Consider the following 17,287-nt stretch of genomic DNA (forward strand, 5'->3'; position numbering starts at 1 on the left):
CATCCTGGTCTCAAAATTGGAAAGCCATGCATTTGATGGACAGACCGCACAGTGGATAAGGAATTGGCTGGATGGCCGCACTCAAAGGGATGTGGTCAACAGCTCAATGTCCAAGTGGCAGCCAGCGACGAGTGGTGTTCCTCAGGGTTGGTACTAGGAGCAGCATTGTTTAATACTGGAGACATGGAGAGTGGGATAGAGTGCACTCTCAGGTTTTTTTCAGTGCTTTTTTTTAGGGCTCTACAGCTTTTCCTTATGATTCTGTTGTTTGTAGGCAGGGTAACCTGTACACTGCAGATGAAAAACAGGGCAAAAACTGTAGCACTGGATAAGAAAATGAATAGAAGGCTAAAAGAAAAATGGAAGGAAAGAAGAATAGCGAAGGACCTTTCTAACAAGTAGTTTTAGGTGGAAAAACAACTCTGCCACAAAATATTTTTGGGTCCCCACAAGGACCAATTGTGCAGAACTCTGGTTCAATTCCATGGCTGATGGGATCTGTCACGACACTTTGTGCGCTTGGCTTAACCTGTTCAGGCTTCAAGCCCGAGGAAGTGAGGGATCCCCTACACATACCACAAAGTTAAAAGGTAAAATTTTGCGTTTGAGTGACAAAGCAAATGAGCAACCCCTCTGTGAATGTACATATGGACTTTCACTACAGAACAGTAACAGAATTTGTCACAGCTCTAAACTGAAAAAAAATAACTGACGTGAAACATGCTTAAATATCAGCATCTTAAATTTTCATTCCAAATCATACAGAAAGTTGCCAGATTCCTTCACAGGCTGTAAATAGTATTATCCATGATCCAATACAATCATAAAAACCTTCATCTAATTTACAAAGCATGGAAGAACTGTCATACACCAAAGCAAGCACAAATTTTATTTTTTTCAGGAAGAAGAGATGTCATTGATCTGAAACCCTACCCCATTGATCTAAAACGCGAAAGAATCATAAGCCTTTATCATTCTTATTCCCTTAACTGTTGTAATAAAAAAAAAGTGTGTGTGTGCATGTTCAAATATATAAGAACACAGAAATCATAAGTACAGCAGTTATATAACTTTCTCTTTGGAGGAACATTAATATGAATGTAACTATCACTATTACCACCATGGAAAAACACTGTACATATGCACTTAAGGCATACAATATATAAGAAAATAAAATATTTTGGTATTCATAAGTGCAACTCCAAGGAAGGACTCAAATGAGCAATTACAACCCCCAGCTTTTATCTTAATCTCGTTAGACAAAACCACTCAGAATAACAGAATTTAAATGGAAAAGAAATCTCCTAGAGTAATTTAGAATTACTTCTTACATAACACATTTCTAGTTCATAAATTTTGCATAGGAGGGAAATACTCTTCTCTACTATCTAAGCAAATACTATCAAGCCCAACATCTTGGGTCATAGTTTTAGGAATAAATTGTATTACAGGTAAAGACTCCAAGTGATGAATTTACTACTTTGTTCAATGAACTATCGCAATGATTAATTACTCTCACTCTAAGAAGGTGTGATTTATTACTAATTTCACTTCAGCTAACCTCTGTCATCAGACATTAGACCTCATGCTTCATTCATGCAGCTCTATCTACCATGACCAAATTTCTGCTCATCTTCTGTAATTTTTCACAATATTTTTTTTCATTTGCTATACATTCTTTTTACTGTGGCTAAAGGTCTTGCACAAAGATTTTTGAAGTTAAAATAGCCATCATCAGCTTCTTTCCTGCAATGCAATTTGAATATTTTACACTCCACATTGCCTAGCATTGCTGTGCATTTCTGAAAATCTTTTACTTCACCACCATCTTACCTCCAAATTAAGTGATGTCGTCCTTTAGTATGCAGGGAGTTCATTAAACATTCAGAGAAACACAAAAGTAAGTAAGGCAACTGAGAATATTATTTTCTTTTTTTTCTTTTACATTATGTTTCAAGAAGTAAGAGCAAAATTTCTGCAAGGTCTAGCAAAAATATTTACCATCTATATTCAAAAAATGGTTCTAGTTTTTCTTCACTCTATTTACATTGATGTATGTCTGCTACTGTCTGTGGAATCTATCCTGATTTACATCAGACAGAGAGCTACAATACACTCAGTATTTCTATATTTTTACAGATTTGTACGCAATTTATTCTGTTACCTTTAATATCATTAAATGTGGACTCAAAGTCCTGTCTGAGACCCTACCTTGAAGGTATTTTATGACATAAAAGTCTGAGCAAGAAATTTGCTCAGGGCATTTTTTCTGCCACTAAGTTCAATATAAATATTAATACTGTACTAGCCATATTCTTAGAATTTAATTTTTAGCTCAGTTTTATCACTGCCTTGCAGATAGACAAGTTTTATACTGTACTATTTTAGCCTAGTAAAATCCCTATGCTGTTTATCATAATGTATTTTATGATGTTTTTGTCACTCTTTCAGAAAGTTTTTCAGAGGTCTAACTACTCCATTATTTTTGCTTCAGTCCTTTTAGAGCTTAGCTACAGCTATATTGACAGTCTCACATATGTTTAGGAAATTAAATTTAACCTGTTCCTATTTTTAAAAATATATTCTTATCACCAGAGAGAAAGGAATTAAAATCAAGATAATGACTTATAACCTTTCTAGCTTTTAAATAAAAAGTCACAAAGTTAAGAATAATTTTTGAGTAAAGGGTGGAGCTTCTTCACATTCAATTACTTTTACATTACTATTTTTAAGCCAAGCTGTTAACTGTCTCTTTGTCAAGGAAGTAACAGAAATTTTGTCCAGTGTGTTACATGATTTAGGTTTATACAACCAGAGGAACATCTAAATTATAAACTGTGGATTTAGGGGATTTAAAAATTCGATCCAATTTAACATACGGAACCGTGATTGATTTTATTTCAGTGTGTTCCTGCTGGCATTCCAGTAGAAATGCCAGTATTTTCAGCGTCTCTATAATACTATGATGCACAGATTCTACAGGTCCATATTGCCCAAGTATACTTGGAATGTACTGTGTACCTACAGCTCACCAGGCACAACTATACACTGTATTATACCCTCCCTCTCTTAAATATAATGTATGAGAACTTGGAAATGGACCTAGAAAGGAGAAAGAGAAGGACAGAATAAAAGACTTTATCAAGAAGACAGCAGTGATTCTTCCAATGCATTAGGTGCTGGCATGCAAATGCAGAAAAAACATGAGCAGGAAATCTTAACAAATTCTAAGAATGATGAAGGTAATGACTTAACTGAAATAACTAATGCTCATAAAACATATATGTTTAGAACATGAATAAATAAGAGATTAATGGGAGACAGACTGAAAAAAAGGTAGCTGTATGAGTGGATATAAAACTGATGAGATAACTATACACACTAAGTATTATCAACATGGGAGGAAATATTACAGGGGTCCTGATGCACTTCAACGTAGGCCTGCTTTTAAAATATTGTCATTAACAGCATTGATGATGGAAAAGTGAAATTGCATACTAAGACACCACATGACACCAGGTGTGTAGAGATCACAGATACTGCAGAAGGCAGGAGTAGAATTCAAAAGCATAGCGAAAAATTGGAGGAATTTTAAAAAAGGAGAACATTCAAAAAAGGGAAATGCAAGATGATTTATGTGGGATAAAGCCAACTATGTCACCACAAGACAGAGAAAAAATGGCTAAATAGATCTTCTGCTGGATACAGAGTATCACACTGTTGTGAAGAATATGTACACCATACTGAGATGGTTAGACTAGAATACATCTTGCACATGATATGAAATCATGCCATTGCTAGTCTCAAGATGGGTAAGACCTCAAATGCAGTCCTGTGTTCAGTTTTAGGCACCACAATTTAAAAAAGAGACATATACCAGCTAAAGGATGATAATGAGAATGATCAGAAGAATCTGATCATTCATCAAAGTCTGAAACACCTGAATTTGCTCAGCTGCAGGAAGAAGAGGATAGGATAGTAGTGTTCAAGAATGTAAAAAATTATTGCCAAAAAGGAGAAAATATGTTTCCTATGCCCATAGCTGATAGAAGAAGGACCTGATACAACATAAGAAATCAAGGATTCAAGCTAAAAAATAGTAAGAACTTGCTGGTGATAGGGGTAGTGAGGCGCTGGAATATATTGTCCATGGATGCTTAAACAGGGTTGTGGTGGTGGTGTCACTAAAGACAGGTTCATGGTTTCGCAGTGTCTCTTCCAGTCCTCATATTATGAATATATGATGTTCATTTGTTCATTGTTTTGGTTTGGGGGATTACTTTTTGTCCTCAGGGACAAACCCACAAATAGCTCAAAGGCTTTTATCCCCCAAAGTTTTATTTTTAAATTTTGCAAGTAGGCTGAAATTGTCAACTGAATTCTTCAGTTGTAACTAAAAATAACTTCCCAGACACAACTATCAGAGCACTTAAGAAATTTAACAGTCACTTATGTAGAGGAAATAAAAATGTAACTTTAAAATTATTTTTTGAACTTGGTACATAGCTAAGACTGTTTAACATTGGAAATAGTAGAAAGCACACAAATTATCCCTGCCACCCTTCAGCAATCCCTTCCTCCATTCTTCTCCTTCTCTTCTCTGAGAAAGACTCACAGTGCTTTGCAACAGACTTTCAAACATCTGACCAGTTTAAAATGCAGTTGCAATACACTTGGCGATATACGTTGCAAGATGACAACATATGAATGTTGACAGAGAAGAAAAGTTGTGTTACCAAAAAAAAAAAAGAAGTGTCAAATGGCAAAAGTCATGGAATTAATGTCTGGAAGTAAGTGAAATCTCCTATGGCACAGGTTAACAACGGCCAGACAAAATGCCCATATTGGAATGCTTCAGGCACACTACTATACAGGAACTGAACTTTTCACTAAATAATTTATGCTAAAATATGTATTTTCTGACATTAGATTTCACTGCTTGGAAAGAATTGACCTGATTTACATAATATTCTTTTGCTGAGGATCTGACTCTAAAAAAGACCTAGCTTAATAATATGTTTTCACAGAACTTCCTATTGCATATGTCAAGTGAAGCTGCATCCTAGCGATTTCTTCATCAATCAGTAACTATGGACATAAGTATTAAAGGATGTAAACCCAGACAAATTACAGAATTATCACTGCCATTTGACATAGTATATATATAAAATACTAAATTCTTTTTTCTAATTGAATTTTTCAACACTTCAAATGAGGGAATCACGAGAACAGATTAGATTTTGCTCCAAGATTTTCAGAAGCTCAGCAGCAATTATTGTTTGAGTAAATTATGCAGGAGACAGTGGGGAAAAAAAAGGGTCCACCTGAGTGATCAAAAGTGCATTTACAAGCTAGCAGTCTATCATTGCAGCACTTTACTTAAAACAGTGTTCATAATCAGCATTTGCCCCAGTCTAGTTTTCATGAGGTGAAACTAATCATGCTTAATATCTAGTATTTCTATGGTAGATCCAACCTATAGATATTAAATTACTGCAGCAAACATTTTTCAAAATTATTCTTGTTCTTTAAAGATGGGAAACGGAAACATTTAGTAGTTCAGTTCTATACCTAAGGTAACAGTGCCAATCAGTCCTGAAGGCAGAAACAGAAAGAGTTTCCTGGCTATTTAACCAGTACATATGATGACATGTACTAAACACAGTTTTCCAAGAAACTGAACAATCCACATATTATTAAAATACATTTTAAAAGTATATAGAAAGTGAAAATGCAGGTTACTGGGTATCACAAAAGGAAGGACTTCATCTCTTCATATGACTCATTAATATAGGGTATGTAGGCAAAGGATTGACACAGACAAGCTAGCGGCACGTAAAGTAGATTATGCTTCAACTCTGCTTGGTATCTACTGACAAGTTGATGGATGATAATATCTGTCTGTTCTCGGATTCACAATTTAATTACGCTTTTGATACAGTTAGAATAGCTGAAAACCTGAGAAAGAAATCTAAGGAATAAGAAACATTAATGCTTAGCCATTATCATACAGATTTTTTAAAAAAATAAAAATCAGGTCAACTTCAGATTCCAAAGTTGTATATAAACCTTGATAACCCTAGCATATTTTTGCCCTATTTGGAATAAAACAAAACAAAACAAAACAAAAACCAACCAAGAAAAAAGTATTGAGAAGAACAATTGGAATAAAACCACAGCAGTATGAAAAAGCTTAGAAGTCTGTCAATACTCTAAAGTGCCTTTCTCTGTTGATCTTCAAAGAGTGCATCTAACATCTTCCCTCAGTTGCCTGTGTATTTTGTCTGGGTTGAAAAGGTCTGATTGCCATGGTGTCAAAGTATACAACTTTTTCAAGTATAAAAGTCAGGAATCAGTTTTGTTGAATGAAATCTTTGTCAATATAGATAAAAGGTCAGTGCAATTTTATCTACAGTATAGGATAAGGTTGACCCTTGGAAGAAATGCTTTGTTGCTTTATGGGCTGCAAAACCACAGTCTTTTGACACATTAATTCTTTTCTCAGCCTTTTATCTGAAAAGAGATTGGTGGATGTTATAAAAATAAGGCATTATTATGATGCAGTGTTATGTACCCCTTGTCTTAGGAAAGTTCAGTACCATCACTTATATTTTGATTGACTGGTTAACTTTCAGTTGGATGCCCTCCCTTTCATAATCATCACTATTTTGAGCATCCATATTAAAATAAAATTGTCAGACATAAAAAGGTAGAACAGTAGCTTGAAAGAAGAGTTCATATTTCAAATGCCTGTAACAATCTGTGGAATGAATTTAACAAGCAAAGTAAAGTTTTCAGGCATACTTAAACATATAAAATGTCCTATGGGACCTAGAACCCCAAGGTCTGTGTGTGAAGTTCTGTTACAAAACAATTATGACTTTCCTCTGCCCTGCATCAAAAGCAACACATTCAATGGAGACTGCAGTCACTTTTCTAAGCAAGGTTTCTGTCAAATTGGCTACCTACAGAAAATATGACTAGCTCTAGGTAGCTATGTCTGAAACACTTGCCTAAAGCGGTCTCATAAACAATAGGAAGACTAAGGAAGACTGTATTAAACCTGTAAGTACTCCTTCCTCTTCCAGAAAGGATTAATATTTTCCCAGCACATAGCTGAAGGCAAGGGGATATAGATATAATACACGTATACCTTTATGTACACAAAAAGAGTTACAATTGCACTTCAAAGATTTTAGTCTGTATGTCATATGAAACAGAGAATTTTAAATGACTAAATGAAGTTTAGAAAATTCTTAAATGAAAACAGATTGTAACATTAATTTGTGCTTAAGATGAAAGAAAGTTAACGAAAGCTTTTCAACATGGCCACTTTCTAAATCAGTCCTCAGACCACCTATTTGCAGTATCTAAAGCTATAATTTAATGCCAGTCAAGGAAAAGTTTATAAATTACATTATCTAACAGATTAATTATTTTTAAAATTACAGGACTTAAAAGTTGTAAAGGTTTTGCTGGTTTCGAGAGCATTTTGTAATTAAAGAAAGGGTAGGTTACGCTAACACATACCTTAGCATCACAGAGTGTACGCTACCCGGAACTGTTAATGAGTAATTAAGCACACAGCTCCTATTACTGTTAAGGGAATTTTAATGCTCCATTCTCTATGCACTAAGTAAAAAGATATAACTGTAAAGATATTGTTTAAAGAAGGTGCCGCCAAATTGCACACTGCAGAACAAGATATAATTTTTGAGAGGATATGTGTTTTCTAGAATCAGCAGCTTATCTCATGTATTATTACTTGAATGAACTTTAATGAAGTTGTGTGTCTTTCACTCTTTATAATCCTTGTCTAGTTCTCGAGTCATCTCATCTTGTAATTTACCATCTGGAAACCACTGCTGCATTTAAAAGGTCTTTGTGGACATTTTTTCTGGATTACTTTGACTGTATGGATACAAAGGAGAGATTCTTTCTCACTGGCAAGCAGAGACACTGCCGTGCCTACTTTAGGCACCTGAATACCTTACAGAGGTTTTCCCTCCTCCTTGTGCAAATGCTCCACAAAAGACAAGCTGCTAGATAACAGCCACGCTCTTCAATTCACTGAGGTAGCATCTAATCTGATCAGCCCATAATGTGCTTCTCGTCACCCGTCTGTCCACTGTAAAGATTTAAGGTCCTACTAGTATTGGAGAAACTGTCCCAGTGGCCAGGAACCAGATTAGGCAAGATAAAGCCCAGATAGAATTAAATCTGGCCAGGGACATCAACGATAACACAAAAAACTTCTATAGATGTGTCAGGGATAAAGGCAAGATGTGGGCTCTCTCCGGAAGAAAACAGAAGACCTGGTCTCCCAGACTATGGAGAAGGCTGAGGTACTGAATGACTTTTTTGCCTTGGTCTTTACCAGAAGGAGCTCTAACCACACAATTCTTTAGTGTGAGGGTGGTGAAGCTCTGCGGCAGGTTGCCCAGAGAAGTTGTAGATGCCGTTGAGGTGTTCAGGACCAGGCTGGATGGGGCTTTGAGCAACCTGGTCTGGTGGGAGGTGTCCCTGCCCATGGCAGGAGGGTTAGAACTTAATGATCTTTAAGGTCCCTTCTAACCCAAACCATTCTATGATTCTATGGACTCCAACTCCTGACCAGCTAGCTTGGCAATTAAGCCCAATCACTCTTAAGCTATCTTTATAGGAGGGAAGAAGTAATATTTGTTTCACCTGAGATTGATGTTTTGTTTTTTTACTCATGCAACACTTTTTTTTTTTATTATTATTTTCTCCCCAACGATCCCACTGTGTCACTTATTATTTTCACAGCTATGCTCAGAGTCCAGCCATAAATTCATCTCATCATGGATTTTTGCAGTATGTATTAATGATAAATACAACAGTTCAATGGCTGTAATTTCTCTGGTGCCACAAAGTTAGCAAACATTGGATTTTATATGAAAATGTATTTGTCTTTGAGATTTACGCTAACCATAGATCTCACTCATCCTAAATACAGAAAGCTCATAATCTTGTATTTTGAAGTATATTGAGATATATATGTGCAATCATCCTTTAAAAAAAAACAAAACACATTACTTGTTCAGCAACTGGATATGAACTGTCTGAATTTAGTCAAATCTTTCAATGAAACATTTTCATAGCTGGTAAATTAGGTGGCCTAACTCCACAGCTTCTGCACAAGAGACTGCCAAACCACACATTTAAAGAACTCAGTGCTGCTGAAAAAAAGCAGGCTTAGCACACTACAGCCACCACCTCAGCAAAGGAAAGGGGTTTTGCCTACTTTATGCAGGACTTTTTTCTCATACAATCTGCTTAAGTGGGTTACTATATCTTATTAGTTTACTTGCCCAAGAGCAATTTAAAAATTTGGCCGAATTTTATCTGTATATATAGCACTTTAATCTTAGTCCTACATCTTTATGTTGCAGAGAAGTGAATAATTTCTTAGAAACTATTGAAATTTGTGGGCAAATCAATGTATGTCCGAGAGCTCTGGCACTGAGCATAACTTTTACAAACAGGGTACCCACTTTGTAGGAGAGCTCTCATTGCCACACCGGACCCTGTTTTTCCAGGGTTTTGTTCCCTTTCACTCTTTATAATTACTCCTGATAATTTAACCACGGCCGTTTAGCTGTCAGGGTCATTACAGCAGCAAGCTAACTCCTTCCCAAATCAAGACGAGCCTCTCTGTACATTTTCATGAGAGTGGGCTGGGAGCACAGGAACAAACATGACTAAGAGCCCCTCTGGCCAGCTGACGCACCGTCATAAATACATAACTCCACAAAGTCCTCTGCTTCCTACAACTACAGCTGCCACGGACAATTTATTCTTCCTTTGCTCCACAGCACATAAAAGAACAAAAGCAGGATATATTCCTATCTCCAGACTGGTGATGTTACCAACAAATGCAGTCATGCTTGAAGATAAGAATAGAGATCTGCATGAAGGGCGCAATTCCTGCCAGGAGAAGTAAAGTCTTAACCCAAAGGACATTAAAATGACACTACAGAATACCTGGATTAAAGGGAAAGTACACTGGCGTACACAGAATTAAAGCTGTAGTTATTACCCTACCTGAAAAACTGTGGTATAAAATTATTTTTGTGCATATAGATGAAAAATTATGTGAGATATCACTACTGTATGAGCAGACCAAATTTCTCCTGAAACTGGAAAGTACCTGAAAGTGTACTGTGCTTGCTTGGATTGGCATTGAGAGGAGAGTTTTCTAATCCTTGGCAATATGCACACATGGATGTTTGTGTCTGAAGAATAAGCCAGCAACAGAAAGCTAGCAGACTCAGCTATTTATCGAATTACAGAGTAATACGGCATGAGGAGGAGAGAAGAGCGGGTCTAAAATTAAGCTACAGTATTGTCTGAGAGTATGTATGTCTGTGGATCTGAACATTTCTTCAAACTAGTGCAGAGGAATAGTACATTAAGAAAAGAGGAAAACTGTGCTTTCGACCGAAATATTTTAAGAACAGAAAACATATATATATTTTTTTGAGAATTAGCAACAACTATTCACTAAATGTGTCATCTGTTACATTGGAGTTCTACCAGTAAATGTCACTGCTTAAAGCTGTCAGCATATATAAACCTATTGCACAAATAGTACGAATAAACAACAAAGACAAGCTAATAGACCAAACAAGGACTGCTGATCAAGGCAAAGCAATGTAAAGCTGCAGAATTCAAATAGTTCTACTATATTTACTTTAAAAAACCTATTCAAAACTAAAGGATTAGCAAAGGGAGAGAAAAACGAAAAGTGCAAAATCTTTTGCACAGCAATGTTTCTTTTTGTGCTTAGGAAAAAAGGAAACATCAGTAAGAGAAAGACAGAGTGTTCAGTGAAGGGGATGGTGAGGCAATGAAATACATTATAGGTGATCACTTCAGGAGCTACATTACCACACAGTAACAATTTGATTTCACACATGGATATTTTTTAATTGCAAGAGCAAGCTAAGCTCTTGTGATAGCCTCCATTCAGTCTTCAAAAACTGATACTGGGATTCAGGTGTGAAGAGCATCCTTTCTAAGAAGTATTGGGCGAAACGTCCAAATGCATGACATGGTAGGAATACACTTCAGGCAGAACATTAAATTCAAGCTCTGTATTCTTTGATCCCTCAGGAACTAAATGGTACTGTGTAAACCTAAAGGTGTCAGCTACATCTTAAAGAAATTAATACATGTCAACTTTTGTCCCTTTTTCACTATGCTTCAGTATGGAACTGGTGTTGAATGGCATGTGATCAGAAGCAAGGGTCAAGACCTTGCATTAAAAGTAACATACATCAACATTGAAATCTCCTGCATCAAACAGTCAGCAAAATAAGTGAGTTTATATCAAAATTAAACATAATTTCTGCCCGAAGGCCCAAGGTTTCCACCTCTTCTATTCACTCCGTATCAAACCTGGGGGTTTATGTAATAGCACTAATTGTCAGTTAGGTTGCATAATGGAAGATCGCTGTAGGTGCCATTCCATGGAACTGATATACATATATATCTGTAATTTAGAATTTCCTCCAGTTGTAGACAGAATTTCTGTAATCAGAAACCAAATTGTTTCTCATACCATTGAGTAGTTCAATCAGTTAAACATTCAAGAATCCAGTAAGTACAAGCTTCCAAGTTTACCGGAAGCTGAGTGTGATTTCCAACCTTCTCTCTTGATCTGAGCAATTTGTATGTTAACATTTTGTCATTTTAAAAACCTTGTGTGATGCAAGACTTACTGTCTTGTTCCTGAAGAAGAAAATAGTATTAATTTCTTATATGCTGGTACTCATGGAAAGAATCTAAAAGAATTTTAATTTTTAATTCTCTGCTCCTTCTGACTACATCTGTAAGTTTTAGTGGTAAAAATCACCTACATTTCAGGGATGAAAAAATAGGACTTAATGAAAAAAATAAAATCAATGATTCCCCATGCATTTGACAAGAATAAAATGGCTCAGAAATTCATGTTCCCTCAATCTTAGTTAGTTAGCAGTTTGCACCTTTGAAGTTTTTCAGCCTTTTGGTGTGGATCTGAAGGATTTTTGAATTCTGTTCAAATATAGAAAACACTTGTGTTCATGTATATGTGCACTAGAATCTTCTGCTTTGAACAAATCTCTTTTTTTTTTTTGCTTTTGTGTGGCAAAGTTTCTTTTATAATAAGGAGAATAAGCTGCACATTATATTGTCATATTTTGTATATTTATATATTTATATCTTGTCATATTTTAAAAGGAAAACTTGATAGAAATCAAGGATTGATGGCATGATGAATAAAGGGGAGGAAAGCATCCAAGGACACTACCTTCAAACAGACATAATCAAGCATTTTAGAGGCCTGTGAAGCTGCTTGTAAAGGCACTTAAAATGTGCCATGTGGATGTTTCCTAAATCGGACAGATGTCCTACCTACAACATTTTCATGTTAAAAGGAAGTAATTTTTTTCTGCATGCCTGTCTCCACTGCATTTTCTTTATCTCATCAGAAGAAAAACATTATCTTTGTCTGCTACGAATATGAATGAAAAGACCTACAGTCTCTCTTGGTTTTCCTTCAGTCATATCTTGGATATGGTGGAGAAAGGAAGAAGAAATGCAAATATTCCCAGGCAACAGATAGGCAGACAGAACACTTTCAGGTAGCAGCTGTTGTTCTCCTCCTGGTGCTACACTCCTGACATTTTAACTTTCCCTTTTTGGTTGGAATGTGTTTTACTGTTTTACCACCGTTTCTTCCCAGTTGTAATACATAACTGAGGATCAGGAAAAAAGCTGTCTCTTACTGAACTGACCTTCCTCATTATAAAATAGACTCTCGATAACTGTGGGTGTCGCTTTAAATTAAGTTTTTTATTTAAAATTTTATTTTGGTGAGGTGCTGTCTCAGCTATCACACAGATATCTGCCTTACCACAAGGCCCGAGCTTTTTTGTTTTGTCTTGTTTTGTGCAATATATGAGTAAGTAGATTAATAAAAAATAAATAATTCAAGTATTCTACCTAGGGATGGTCACTTTCCATACTCCACTTAATCAGAATTTACAGCTTGTTATCTCAGCTGTGGCAGATGGCTGGTGAGAAAGACAGGCAACCGATGTGCTCAACAAGTCTATTTTCTAGCATTACACAATGAAGCTAGAGGGAGCATTTTTATTTGCTTTGGTTTTGCTATTTCATACATAATCTATACATGTTTTTAAAATATATTTTATTTTAAGCCCGAGTGCTCCTTCAAGCAACTTGTAGAGTTTCACTGTAGTATGATGTACTAATTGTTAATAAAAGAAAAATCTATGAGTAGGCAAATAAACGTACCAGCTCATTCTTAGAATCACAATGGTAATTAAACAAGAGAGATGAAGCAAAAAAATAAATGTCAGATACAATGTAATTGCCTAGGCAACACAGGATTCTGATCATGTCATCCAGTCCTCATCTTCCTCAATGTAAAGTGATACAATCCTAAGAAATCCTTGTAGGAAGGTTTACAGCTACATGTGACAATTTTTCCACTTGTTAAATCTATTCTTTAGAAAAGTCTGAATTATAGATTTAGAAACATGTAAGCAGTTGTGGAAACAAGTGAAAACAGTGCAATGCTATTCCCAAAATTAATGACGCTGAGTCACCATATTAAAGAAGCCTTTATGTTTTACATATTTTTATTACGTTTCATTGTGTTTCTGCCTGTATCAATATGCTGAAAAACTAAATACAAATATAGGGCATAATAAATAAGTAATAGCTTTCCCAGGATATTTTATTTGAACTATTTGCACTCCAGCACAGAGTGCAAAGGACTATAGTAATATCAAGCATTTAAAGCTCTTTCTTAAAAAAAGCACATACATTAGAAAGAAAAGTTCAAGTTTGATCAAAATAATAAACTGAAATTTGAACATATCAGTACTTTTTATATCATATCTTGGTTTTTCTAATCTACCTTTCCATTTTGTGTTGCTAAGAAGAAACCGCCTTATCTCTGTGCAGTGATTTATTAATCACTTTATTCACAAATCAGAAGATGCACCAGAATCAGTGATCAACTACCTGTGGGAATATAGGCTGTGCATGCTCAAGTACCTAGGCATTTTCACAAGAACTGTTTCTATCTGCATAAAAATAACTGAGAAGGGAGGAGAAGAAGCCTGAGGCTTTCTCCCACGTTAAGGACAAAAGGAGGAGAAGAAGAAGCCTGAGGCTTTCTCCCACGTTAAGGACAAACACATGAGATTGGTAAAACAGAAGCCACATTTTTCAGCTTCCTTTTGGTCCTTGTTTATAGCCAACAGTCACCATTTGAATGGTGATCAAAATCCTCCATCTCTCCCCTTCTCCCTCTCATTCCATCTCTCTGTTTTCGCAGCATCCTACATGGCTGAGGTTTCTTGTTCAGCCGGCTGCAAACAAGAAGGCACAAGTATTTCTTAACAATAAAAGCATTTGCTGAGAAAGTGGATAACTGGCAGCGGGAACAATTCAGCTTACTTTTCTGCCCTTCCCTAAGAACAATGCCAAAGTGACGGAAAAGACGTAGATCTACAGCTGGTAGAGTACACAAGCACTCTCTTCATTATCTGCTCATAGACATATAATGCCTTGGCAGTCTTCCAAACATGCATATATAATACAGGGAACCACTTTTCATGTAAAATAAGAAGCCTTTGCTGGCACAAATTTCACACTTAGTTGGCTATCTTTTAAATCAGCAAGTAAAGCTCAGCCCCTGCGCTGCCATCATGGATAAAGTGCCTTTTGTTACTCTGGCAGAGCTGAAAGGAAGAATTGAGACCTTCTCTCTCCTCCCCCTGGCTTTGCTTAGATTGGAACTCCCTAATTAGACTTTTCTTTTCATTCTTGGTATATTCTTTTCTGAACCATGAACATTTTTACTTAAATTACATTTGTTTGTCTAATTTCGTGTCTGCAAAAAGAAGTAGAAAAATTAATGTTTCACTCAGATTTGACTGCATTGATGATGTATTACTTTCTTTTTTTTTTTTAAGGTAGTTTCACAAGTAATAACCAAAAGTTATTGATTATCAGAAGGCAGATCAGACTATGAACTCCATCTGTAGTCTCAGGCCCTAGGAAAGTATTCACAAATGACACAAAAATCCTTTGATACTTGTGAGCTCTTTCACCTGAGAGGCTGAATGGATACGGAACCCATCAGGCCGAGGCAACGTGGATCTCTACTGAGCTCCTGCATTTATGTCAGAGAGCTAGTGAGCCCCAAAATGAGCTTCTAGCCTGCCATGTAGTTTCCCTGATACCAAGCTAAACAAAATGCAGTGTCTGTAGAAACATGAGTCACATGGATTATTAGTGATTTTTAATCAGGTTTCCTATTGTTCTTTTGCACAAATTATTCTTAATTCTAATTGCTTTCTAATCTAATATAAATAACATTGGTTATCCCTGGCGTCCTCCAAATGATATAATTGCCTCTGTCTATGAGAAAAGTTCCACAGGCAAAGAGTGGTCCCGGGGACCAAAGGCGACAACCGGGAGGTCGGCTGCATAAGCTCAACATGAGCAGCCCAGAAAGCCAATCGTGTCCTGGGCTGCATCAGGAGAAGCGTGGCCACGTCTTGGGAGGTGATTCTGCCCCTCTATTCTGTGCTCCTGAGACCCCACCTGGAGCTCTGTGTCCAGCTCTGGAGTCCTCAGCACAGAAAGGACATGGACCTGTTGGAACGGGTCCAGCGGAGGGCCATGAGGATGATCAGAGGGATGGAGACCTCTGCTGTGAAGACACGCTGAGAGAGATGGGGTTGTTCAGCCTGGAGAAGAGAATGCTCTGGGGAGACCTTATAACAGCCTACCAATAACTGAAGAGAGCCTACAGAAGAGCTGGAGAGGGACTCTTTGCCACGAAGTGCAGTGACAGGACAAGGGGCAACGATTTTAAATTGGAAGAGAAGAGATTTAGATTAGATCTCAGGAAGAAATTCTTTACTGTGAGGGTGGTGAGGGACTGGAACAGGTTGCCCAGAGAAGCTGTGGCTGCCCCATCCCTGGAGGGGTTCAAGGCCAGGCTGGAGGGGGCTTGGAGCAACCTGGTCTGGTGGGAGGTGTCCCTGCCCAGGGCAGGGGGTTGGAACTGGATGATCTTTAAGGTCCCTTCCAAATTTAACCATTCTGTGATTCTGTGATTCTAAGCACACGCTCAGCTCTACAACTGCCGATGACTTTAATCGGTGCTTGCTGTGAGAGCAGAACCAGCATCAAAACTAGCTTGTACTAATCATATTACTTTCACGTATTGTTACCTTGGCCATTGTGAAGAGCAGCCCATGGACCCCAGCCTGCTGCAAACAGTTGTCTCTGCCTGGACTGCAAAATGAGCCCTTCCTAGTGTTGCCCGCTCCCCATTTGGGGCTATAACGAATATGCGGTCTCAGTACAGGGCTAAGAGAGGAAAGGCACTGACTCACGTGTTAGCCCACTGAAACATAATCAACCTGGATAATAAAGAAGCCTCAGCTGAGAGGAGCTGGTTTATTAGCGCTGGGGTTGCCTGGAGACAGGCGTTTGGCAGGTGCCTGTTATCATTTGATGAAAGCTGATGGGGGAGTCACACTGGAGAAGATTGGATCATTATAGAAGAACAGCAGTTTGCTCTTATGGCTCAAGTTGAGGGATCTAATACAGCAAGTGTGTACTGAGATAAGAGGTAACTTTTTTTTTTTCTTCCCTCTGTGTAGAGGGAGAAAAATCACTTTTTTTACAGCATCTTGCAGGGAGGTTACTGAGCTAGAGGACTCCAGGGCTCTGTCCTGGTGAGTCCTGGGCTGCTTTGGGCACTGCATTGAGGCGCCCTCCGCTTTTCTGCTGCTCTGTGCTCTCTTCTGCTTTTTTTTTTCTCAAAAAAAAGCAATCAGGAGTTTAGAAACCCTGTGCAATACCTAAAATGTTCAATTTGATGGTAGTGAGTGACTCAAATGGCTGTGATCTTTACTGACGCTCCAAGAGGAGAGGGGTTAAAAGCGTAGGAGGTGCTAGCCTGTGCTTCGTACACCTAAAACTTTGGGTTCTTGTACCCAAGAGATCCGACTGCCTTTTATTCTGAAATACTCAATCTTGTTCACGCAGGAAACTTCCAAGTTATCAGTGACTAGATCCACCAGCAGCTATTTAATAGGTAACAAAGAAGAGCTGCTCAGTCAGTTGCTATCACGAGGCCCCATGTTCTAGGCCAGGTGGATGCTTTCTAAATAGGGAACCTCTTTTTTCACCTTCCAAAGGCTTCTGCAGTATGATTTACATTCTGTTA

General features: G+C 37.4%; 1 protein-coding gene across 1 annotated transcript in view; it reads right to left on the minus strand.

Moving 5' to 3' along the window:
• Positions 1 to 17,287, minus strand: part of ADGRB3 (adhesion G protein-coupled receptor B3) — a 450,308-nt gene that overhangs the window by 348,267 nt on the left and 84,754 nt on the right. The gene's annotated exons all lie outside the window — the stretch shown is intronic.

This window comes from Calidris pugnax, unplaced genomic scaffold (assembly GCF_001431845.1).
Source record: "Calidris pugnax isolate Ruff unplaced genomic scaffold, ASM143184v1 scaffold12, whole genome shotgun sequence".
NCBI lineage: Eukaryota > Metazoa > Chordata > Aves > Charadriiformes > Scolopacidae > Calidris > Calidris pugnax.